Source organism: Phacochoerus africanus, chromosome 4, assembly GCF_016906955.1.
Source record: "Phacochoerus africanus isolate WHEZ1 chromosome 4, ROS_Pafr_v1, whole genome shotgun sequence".
Classification (NCBI taxonomy): domain Eukaryota; kingdom Metazoa; phylum Chordata; class Mammalia; order Artiodactyla; family Suidae; genus Phacochoerus; species Phacochoerus africanus.
The window spans coordinates 54,186,063-54,196,540 of record NC_062547.1 but is presented as its reverse complement, the minus strand read 5'-3'; the positions used below and the strand labels follow the sequence as shown (position 1 = coordinate 54,196,540).

Sequence of the window (10,478 nt, the reverse complement as noted above, 5' to 3'; positions counted from 1 at the left end):
TCATTCCTTTTGAATTAGCAATTTTTAAAAGTAACAGATGAGATAGAAAGTATTATAATATTATAATTATTATTCAATTAATCTGTGCCTCCACCTTGTTCCCACATAAACACACTTTTTTTTGTCCTAGGTTAGGTTATTTTTCCTAGAACATAGTTTTAAGAATTCAAATATTCCACTAGGCTACATTTCATATACATTACATTAAATAAGCAAATAAATAAACTAAAATAATATCATTACTAGCTATTTCCTATGAAATCCAAATATTTTATGTAAAATTGCCTCTCTTGCTTTCTTACATCTTTGCCCACCATGCACATAGTCTTTCTTCCATAGAAAGTTTTCTCCACAATTTCTTAGGGCTTGGAGGTCTTTCACTCTGTAGGATTTTTTTGTTCAATCTTCCTTGTGTGCAAACTTCTTGCTCTCTTTAGACATGTTCCCCTTTCTTCTCTTTCTTGCTCAGAAATAGACAGCTCTGTCAGGAGATCACTCTTTTTCTACAGCATCACTGTTTGTGCTTAACTGGAGAGGGTGTGGGGAAAAGGAAACACTCTTACATTGTTGGTAGGAATATAAACTGGTACAAATACTCTGGAGAACACTAGGGAGGATCCTCAAAAACCTAAAAAGAGAACAACCATATGATCTAAAAATCCCACTCCTGGGCATCTATCTGGAGAAAATCATAATTTGAAATATACATGCATCCATTGCAGGACTATTTACAACAGCCAAACATGATAGCAATCTAATGTACATCAACCGATAAATGGACAAAGATGGTTCATGTTTAAGTAGGTGTGTGTGTGTATATATATATATACACATATATATATACATGCATATCTATACATACATGTATATATGTATTCTTATTTGTATACCAGTTTACAAATATATGCATATATACACACACACATATAAACTTGTTTTACTTGCTTTAATGCATTTTTGCCCACATCCATATTCTTTCTTCCACATAAACATTCTTCCTCAACATTTCTAAGGAAATCTTCCACTCTCTAAGATATTTATGTTAAATCCTTTCCATTGAGTCTTCCTTGCTCTCCTTAGACCTCTCTTCTTTGCTTCTGTTTCCTGCTCAAAAGTAGTTATCTCGGTCAGAATATCAGGTTGTTGTTACAGTGTCACTCTCTGTGCTTAATTGTACTCTATGCACTCCTTATTAACCTGGTGAATGAATTCTCTCCATGGCCCTTCTCACACACCATTCCACATTTCCAGTTTCATGCTACCTAGACAGGTGACACTTGCTGAGTCTTTTCTTTTCTTTCTTTTTTTTTTTTTAAGCACAGCATCCATGGCATATGAATATTCCCAGACTAGAAGTCAAATTGGAGTTAGAGCTGCCAGCCTAGGCCACAACCACAGGAACATGGGATCCAAGCTGAATCTGCAACCTTCACCACAGCTCATGGAAATTCCAGTACCTTAACCCACTGAGCAAGGTCAGGGCTCAAACTCACATCCGCGTGGATCCTAGTCAGGTTTGTTAACCACTGAGCCATGAAGGAAACTCCTTGCTGAATCTTTTCAAATTTAATGCACTAGCCTGACTGGTGCTTCAGAGCCTATAAGAAATATTCTCAATGGCTAATGGCCTTTACTTACACCATTCAGGTGTCTGCTTAATATCACTTCTTTCAGAGAAATTGAGAGACATGTGGTGATGCCTCACTCCAGGCATTTGCTTCAACAGAGCTGAGGGTTTGCAGGGACAATGGGGACACATGGCTTAAGAGAAGTAAAGAGAAACAGAGAGGACACCTACTTCTCGAAGTCTAGGCTCGTGCAGCTTTCTGAGAGAGGAAAACAGCCACCTTTTGATTCAATGACATGAGAAAATGTGTTGCCATGGGTGAGCCAAAGAAGTAATTAAAAGAAACATGAATAAATGCTTTATTGGAGAAAAGTATGGGCACTGAGACAGATCACACACTTCTCTGGGTGCAGAGGGATAAGGGGTTGGTCTATATAAGTGTTGCTGCTACAATGTGAGATTAAACATTTGATGAAAGGTGGAAACTGCATTTTCTGACCTCTTTCCCATCATTCCCTCCTTCCTAAGCATATTTTATTCCCACTCCTCAGGGCTTGAGAATATAATGTTTGTTAAGGTTTCTGTGTATGAACTCTCTCTTACACTAGGTAGATGCTTCAGAACAGGTCACTTGATGGACATCACTTGCTTCTGTGCAAAATATATCCTGAGTTTTGGGCATTGATAGATGACACTAATTATTCCACACACTCTGTATTACAGGGAGGAAACTTAAAAAGATGGGCTTGCTTACCTAAGTGATTCTTCTTATTTTACTTTTTGGTAGATACATGAGTTAAAAAATGATCAACAGATAGACTGAATATTTAAGTGAATGTAGCTGAAAACCTTCAGCTAATACTTGTTTTTGCACAACTATTTTCACAGTCAAATTTTACTGAGTATTTTATTTTATTTGTTTTGGGCAATGAGGAAGTTCCCATGCCAGTGATCCAACCTGTGCCACAGTTGTAAATGTCAGACACAATTTTAAGCATCTTGTATTTATTAGCATGTTACAATTTTTTTAAATTATCAGGTGAATGCACAGGTTCATATATGTTAAGCAACTCTCACAAAGTTTCTGGTCCGAAGTTCTAGTGTCAGAACTCACATTCTAAGCTTGTATTTCCCTATAATCTTCAAATATTTTACTCTTCATAAGATGACAATATCTTGTTCTTATGAAAGGCAAAGGATGGCTATTTGACATGGATGTGTGCATTGTGGGGGACAGGGTGTGTTTCTCCAGTCTTATTTTTAAAATCAATCCTTTTTTGAGCATAAGCTTTTTCTTTTTTTCATTAAAGTATTGATTTGCAATGTTGTGCCAATTTATGCTGTAACAGCATACTGACCCAGCCATAGTATACATTCATTCTTTTTCTCCTACTATCTTCCATCATGTTCTACCTATTCCAAGAGATTGGATATAATTCCCTGTGCTATATTAGGACCACGTTACTTACAAATACTTATCCATGATAAATGCAATAGTTTGCATCTACCAGTCCCAAACTTCCCGTCCATCCCACTCAAGCATAAGCTTTTTAAAATCAAACAACTCAGTTCAGAATTGTGGAGGATGGACCATAATTTTTTCCCCAATAAGCATGTCTCCATTTTTCAAAAATAAAACTACCATTGAACCTTCCTCATAATTGTATAATAATAATTAAAATATGAACATGAAAGAGAAATGCTAAGCAAAATGCAATAAAATAATTAATTGATGGAAAATATTTTATATTTATCCTATGTTTATTGTTGCTATTACTGTTATTTTATGATGTTAAATTGTGCTCACTCCATTATAGTGAATATTTAACTAATCTACCTGATGTACCATTAGGGGAATCTGGAATCAAAAATATTTAATGAAATCAATCCTTTGATCAAAGTATGACTGTGTTAAGGGGAACAAGTAATGTTTAAAATACAATAAAAAGATTGAATTTTATTAGAAACCTCAAATGTACTCAGGTTTAAGATAAATTCAGCATCTGGCCTTTGTTCTAAATCATTTGATGTCACTTCCAAAACACCACAGGAAACTGTAAAATTGGTTCTATCCCATACTCCTTGCTATTGTCTTATTTAGGTCATACTTTTCTTTTTTCTTCTTTCATGTGAGATACGGAAAACTGTTTAGACAAAAATATAATGGAAAAACAAACAAAAATCTTTTTGATAGGGTGAAGATCAAGCAAATTTGTAAAATACATTAAATTTATAAATATAATTTCTAAACAAGTTATTTTAAATTATTGTCTTGAATTTGAATTTGCATGTTTTTGGAAAGGTATGGATATATATTTGCTAATAATGTAGATATACACATAAATACATATTTGTAACTATTTTCTTTGCAAAACAAATTGTCTCTTTAAATTTGCCAAGTTTCATGGCTGAAAGTAATTTTAAGTATATACTCACCTAGCAGGAGAAAATAAGGGATATACTGATAAAATAAAGTTCCTATTTTACAGAAATGCAAAATAAATTTGGGCATAAAATATTTCTCTGTGCATTTGTATCTCCACTCATCCCTCCATTATTTATTGTACATCTGCATTACACATTATTCAGATCTCCTCAAAGAAATTCCTGCTCAAATATAAAGAGATGTTCTTCTTCTTATACTTCTGATGCCAGCTATGTAACTCCTTAGAAGATAACATTCTTTCCAAATCATGTAAGGAGTCATGATTAGCCTCTATTTACCCTGTAAATGTAGATATTTTTGGTAAACTTTATACACAATGCCAAAATATTATTAGGCTTAAAGATAATAGTTGGTTCAGAACAGATTGGAAGAGATGACCTGGGAGATACTAAGCAGCATCTAATGGAAGTTCTTAGCTTAAATACTTATGACCTTATTGATGTTACCTGCTGTATTACTTGAATTATGCCTATTTTGCAAGATTATTGTTTCTTGCATTATCAGATGTGTGAATGAGCCTCTGACAATAATAATGATGACTAGGCAATTCAAAACAAGTGACCAAAGACAAGGTTCTGTAAGATCAATGAATCTATTAAAACAACTTCAGATATGTTAAGAAGCAACAACGTTGACTCATTTCCTGGATCATAAGAGACTAGTAAGATATGCAGTCCAGGTTATGGCTGCTGTTAAAAGGTCATAGTCCAATAATAGTCCATTGAATGGCCTATCAATGAAATCCTTCCCTGACCCGTGAATGAGCATTCCTAACACAGTGAGACAAACTGATTATAAAATGCTTCCCCAAACTTCAGCAAAGTAGCAAAAAAAGGGAGGGAATTATAAACTAAAGAATGTTTCTCAATATCCAGTTATATAAGAATCAAGTCATAAACCACTACTATTGCTGACATACCATATGCCCTCAAAGGATTTCTGGGTGAAGATCAGGATGTGGAACACTGTGCCCTGGGAAACTGTCAGAGCCGGCCCTCAGAGAGTTAGATTATTTTTTTCAGGAGAAAATTTTATGAACCCAATTTCTTCCATTTTCCCATACGGAGAAATGCACTAAAACCATTATCTAAGAAGTCTATCCCTTGCAAAAGCAGAAAACTTCTGCTTGATTGCATGCATACCTTCATCAAAATCACTATATACTAACCTTCAATTTTATCTCATAGGATCATTTCTCAGGGCTCTCTAAGTGGCTATCTCCTAGGTTATTATCCTCAGATTGAATCAAATAACATTTTCCATTTTTTCTAAGATTGACTTAATTATTTTTGTGCACAATATCTTAAACAGCCAAACCTTACATTTTAATACCTATTTTTTATCTTTATTCTTTTGATGAAGAGTACATACCAGGAAAAAATATTTTCAGATTAACTATGACATGATTCCACCAGTGTAATTGAAATATTTTGTTCCAATGCATATTTAAAACATCAAAGCTTATATTTTCAAGCCCCAATGGAGAAAATGAAAGAAGTTCATTATATGTATATATACCCAGTTTGATGAAAACAGGTAATCTTCAAAAAGTGAATGGCAATATAGATGGTAGAATACCTAAAATATTAACAAGTAACCCTGTATAATTATATTTCAAAATCCCAAATATTTCTATGAACATCATGTGTCTATCAATAAACATCATGTATATCACTAAACAACCTGCTACAGTTGCTTTAAAATCATCCTCAATTTTTTTGTGTTTTTTTTTCAAAGTCTGAATGAATAATTTACAAAGGAAGATAGACAAATAGGCAATAAGCTAAAATAAAACTCCCTCATTATGTATCAAGAAAATGCAAATTAAAACAAATAAGTTGCTACAGTAAATAGAACAGATAAAATGAAAAACTTTATTTTATGACCAATTTGATAGCTACTCATGTACTCTGGTGGTTAGCATTGAAAATAAAATATCCACTTTGAAAACAGATTATGAAAGTTATTCATGCATCTGCCAAAAGAAGTAAACACATGATCACAGACACAAAAATATAAGCTTTATATCAGTTCCAGACTGAATATAGCCCAGATGTCTATCAAAAAATCAGTGCATAAATAAATGGTGATCCATACAAACAAGGAAGTTTTACTTAGCATTGAGAAAAACAAACTACTGATAGATGTACGAGACTTTAAAAAAATATATTCTGTTGAGAAAATGAAAAATATACAAAATAACTATGGTACATAGGAAACACTAGAGTAAGTAAAACTAATGAAGAGAGATGTAAATCAGATCAGTGGTTGTGTCTAGGTTGAGGGATTAAACTGGAAAATGAATGAGGGGCATTTTTATTCTGACAAATGTTTTGCCTCTTGTTAGTGGGTATGAATTACAAGCTCATGTATATTGAAAGTGTTGGAAAGGCAACCTTCACATGTGAGAGTTCTACTGTTTCTAAATTATAACTCAATTTTAAAAATCAACAAAATTCATTATTTGTTCTATTCTTTGAGTGACAATTTTTTTGTGAAATACAGTGCAGAAATATTTTAATATGAATTTGTGAATAATGTATTTTTTAATAATTCACAGTTTTATTTATTGATGACTGCTCAATAAATAATACCAAAATATGGAGTTGCACATGTATTTCAAAGTAGAAATAGAAATAACAGAGATAAAATGTGTATATAACCTCCTTCAAGGAAATCTTGCATAATCACTTTGCATAGCTTTGATATTACGGACAAATCAGTGTAGCCTTAATCATGCTTTAAAGCAACACACCGATTGATACTTTTTCTCAGTGCTCCCTTGACCTTACTCTTCCTCAGACTGTAGATGAGGGGTTCAGGAATGGGGTAAAGAGAGCATTGAAAGCTGACACAATCTTATCATGGTTTGCAGATCCGTATGATTTGGGTGTCATGTAGGTAAAAATGGCCACTCCAAAAGAGAGTCCCACCGCAGATAGATGTGAAGAGGAGGAGGCAAAAGCCCTCTTGCGGGCATCAATAGAGCACAACCAGAGAACTGTAGAGAGGAAGAGACTATAAGAAATCAGGATGAGGGAAATGGGGACCAGGAGCATTAACACACAGCAGGTGGACATGACAGACTCAAAGAGGGATGGGTCAGCAGAAGCCAAAAGCACCAGAGATGGGGCTTCACAAAAGAAATGATCGATCTCATGTGAACTGCAGTATGAGAAGGTCAGGGTAGCAGCAGCCTGCATGAGTCCATCAGCTGCACCCAGGAACCAAGACCCCCAAATCATCCCCAGGCATAACTGCTAGCTCATGAGGACAGGCTATCTCAAAGGATGGAAAATAGCAGCATAGTGGTCATAGGACATGGCTGCTAAGATGAAGCACTCACCCCCTCCCAAAGTGAGGAAGAAAAAGATCCACGATCCACAACAAGCAGGGGAGATAGAATTCCTGGCAGTCAAGTAGTCAGCAGCATTTTGGGGCACAATTGTGGGAACAAGCATCATGTCCATGAGGGAGAGTTGGGTCAGTAGGAAGTACATGGGCCTGTGGAGCTGGGGGTCCAGGAGAATCGGGAGAAGCATGAGGGCATTGCCCACTAAGGAGGTGAAGGCAGTTGTCAGAGCTATGAAAAAGAGAAATAGATGTGGTCCTGTGTGGTTAAAGAGTCCTAGGAGAATGAAATCTGAAGTGAGATTCCAGTTTTCCATAATTTCAAACAAGAGTAACACTGAAAATGGAGAAATAGATGAGGATTGCATATATATAACATACCAAAATTTATTAAAACCTCTTAAAATCAGATAAATTTGTTAACATGCATTAATCCAGGGAGGGGTTTTTACATTCCAAACAACAAGAGGACTTGCATTCTTTTTTTTTTTCTCTTTTTCACTTACCTGAGTCATGTGGACATTCCCAGGTTAGTGATCAAACCAGCACCCCTACAGTGACAATGCTGGATCCTTAACCTGCTGTACTACAAGGGAATTTCAAGAGGACTTATATTCTTAAGCCTAGGACTGAGAGTATTGAGGCTGCTTTATAAACATAACTTACTTTAAAATTGTTAATGCATTTAGTTTAACTTTGCCAAGATATACCTTGAAAAAAATTGACTTTTTTAGAATATCCCCACAATTTAACAAAATGATATAAACTTTCATTAACTGACAAAGGCATTTTTGTGGAAACAGATGGTTCCCCTGCAAAGTAACAGCAATATAACCTTTACTGGGTAAAGAAGAAAAAATAAAACTTCCTACTTCTTCACCCAAACATAGAGATAGCATAATTTCTTCTTTAGTTCCAAGAGGTTTTAAATCCTTAGAGGCATTTTCACTTCTGATATTCTGGAGTCAAAACTGTTCTATCTTGTTGAATAAACATAACCACAGATGCAGAGATAAGATTATCAATTTAGTCTCAAAAGTAAAGTGTGATTCAATGAAGTTACATGGCAGAAGGAGTCCACCTCTTCCATGGTCACTCTTTACCACAGCTTCTTATATCCATCACATACTGGACTGCTAATTAAGATGGAGGAAGGCATTGAAAAAGATTCACCAATCCTTAATTCCTTTTCTTGAGTGTTATTATTGTACTGGAAGTATTCCACTGGCAGGTTTTATCCTTTTTTTTTTTTTCTTGAGCCGCTCCCGTGGCATATGGAGGTTCCCAGGCTAGGGGTCGAAATTGGAGCTGTAGCCACCAGCCTACGCCAGAGCCACAAGCAATGCAGGATCTGAGCCTCATCTGCAACGCACACCACAGTTCATGGCAAAGCTGGATCCTTAACCCACTGAGCAAGGCCAAGGAATGAACCCGCAACCTCATGGTTTCTAGTCAGATTCATTAACCACTGCACCACAACAGGAACTCCAATCTGGTTGTTTTAAAGTTAGATATCATTGAAATCAGATTTGCCAAGACGTAGTGTTCTACACATCCTCATATATCTAATATGCAGTCTGAACTATAGTAACTACACAGAATTCCTAATTAGAGTCCTCAGCATCATTCTTCTGAAGCTCTCAAACCCTCTTAAATTATTTCTTTGACCTGAGGCCTTATATTCCATTATTTCCATCACTTTTTATTGCTGAAGATTGTTAGAACCTTAAACTTGTATAGAAATCAATAAGTAGCTTAGTAACTGTAAGGTTTTATGTAATTTTCTTGTGTACTGTCAATGTGGAGTAATTAAATATTATCACATTTTTTCATCCATCACCAATATTAATCCCTAGATTTCATCATCTCTGACCAAAGAAATTACCCAGTAAACAATTCTTCCTCATTACCGTTCTTTCTCAGTCCCTGCCAATCACCATTCTACTTTCTGTCCCTATAAAATTAACTGCTCTAGGAACATTAGATAAGTGAAAACATACAGCATTTGTTATTGGTTTGATTTTTCATTAGTTTATTTCACTTATCATATCTTAAAAGTAATCTATTTTGTAACATTATGTCAGAACTTCTTTCCATTTTAAGAATAACCAATGCTCTTTTGTATGCATGGATTACATCTTACTTATTAATTTCATTTGTGGTCTTTTGTGTTGCTTCCATTCCAGTTTTTTATTTAAGCAACATCATAGTGGGATATTTTTTGGTAACCATAGTGTTAATTTTTAATTCAGTTAAAAAATACATATCACCAAATATTTATATATGTGTGTGTGTCTGTGTGTGTGTGTGTGCTTGTGTGTGTATAGTCTTTTTAGGGCTGCTCCTGTGGTATATGGAGGATTCCAGGCTGGGAGTCCAATCTGAGCTCTAGACCCTTGCCTATGCCACAGCCACAGCAATGTGGGACTCAAGGTGTGTCTGTGGCCTACACCACAGCTCATGGAAATGCCAGATCCCCAATATATTCAGCAAGGCTAGGGATTGAACCTTTGTTCTCTTGGTTGCTAGTCAGGTTCATACCACCATGCCACAAGAAGAGCTCACCAAGTATTAATATTTGAGCTAATATTTGCTTATAACATGCAAGAGAAGTTTATGTTTTCAGATTATAATTACAACTTATGTAAATTTTCATTTTACAAAATATTCTCTTAATATGAAGTTTCCACTGTGTTGAAGTATTTTATCAGATATTAAATCATCAACTCTTCAATCAACAGAAGGGATTTTATTTTGAGGTGAAAATAATTGTATGAAAAGAAGTTCATCACAAATATAAATGATTAGTTAGCATGCTAATAGTGTTAAGTATTTAATGAAAATATTGTCTCTGAGGCAAGATGGCAGATGAGTAGGGGGACATGCTCGCCCTCTCCCACAAACACACACACAAAAAAACACATCTACAGGTTAAACAACTTCCACAGAACAGCAATCAATTGCTAGCAAAAGAACATAAACTCCAATAATGGCAAGAATTTCGGGCATGACTGGATAAAACAAGAGGAGAGTGAGAGGAGGTGAATCTGAACTGGATGGGTGCTCCCTAAAGGGGACTGTGGAGGAGAAAGGAATCCCACACCCTAGAAAGTC

At 35.3% G+C, this 10,478-nt stretch overlaps 1 pseudogene; it reads right to left on the bottom strand.

The window, feature by feature from the left end:
• Positions 1–6,743: 6,743 nt before the first annotated feature.
• LOC125124158 (olfactory receptor 2T8-like) lies at positions 6,744–7,732 on the bottom strand (annotated as a pseudogene).
• Between the last annotated feature and the right edge of the window lie 2,746 nt (positions 7,733–10,478).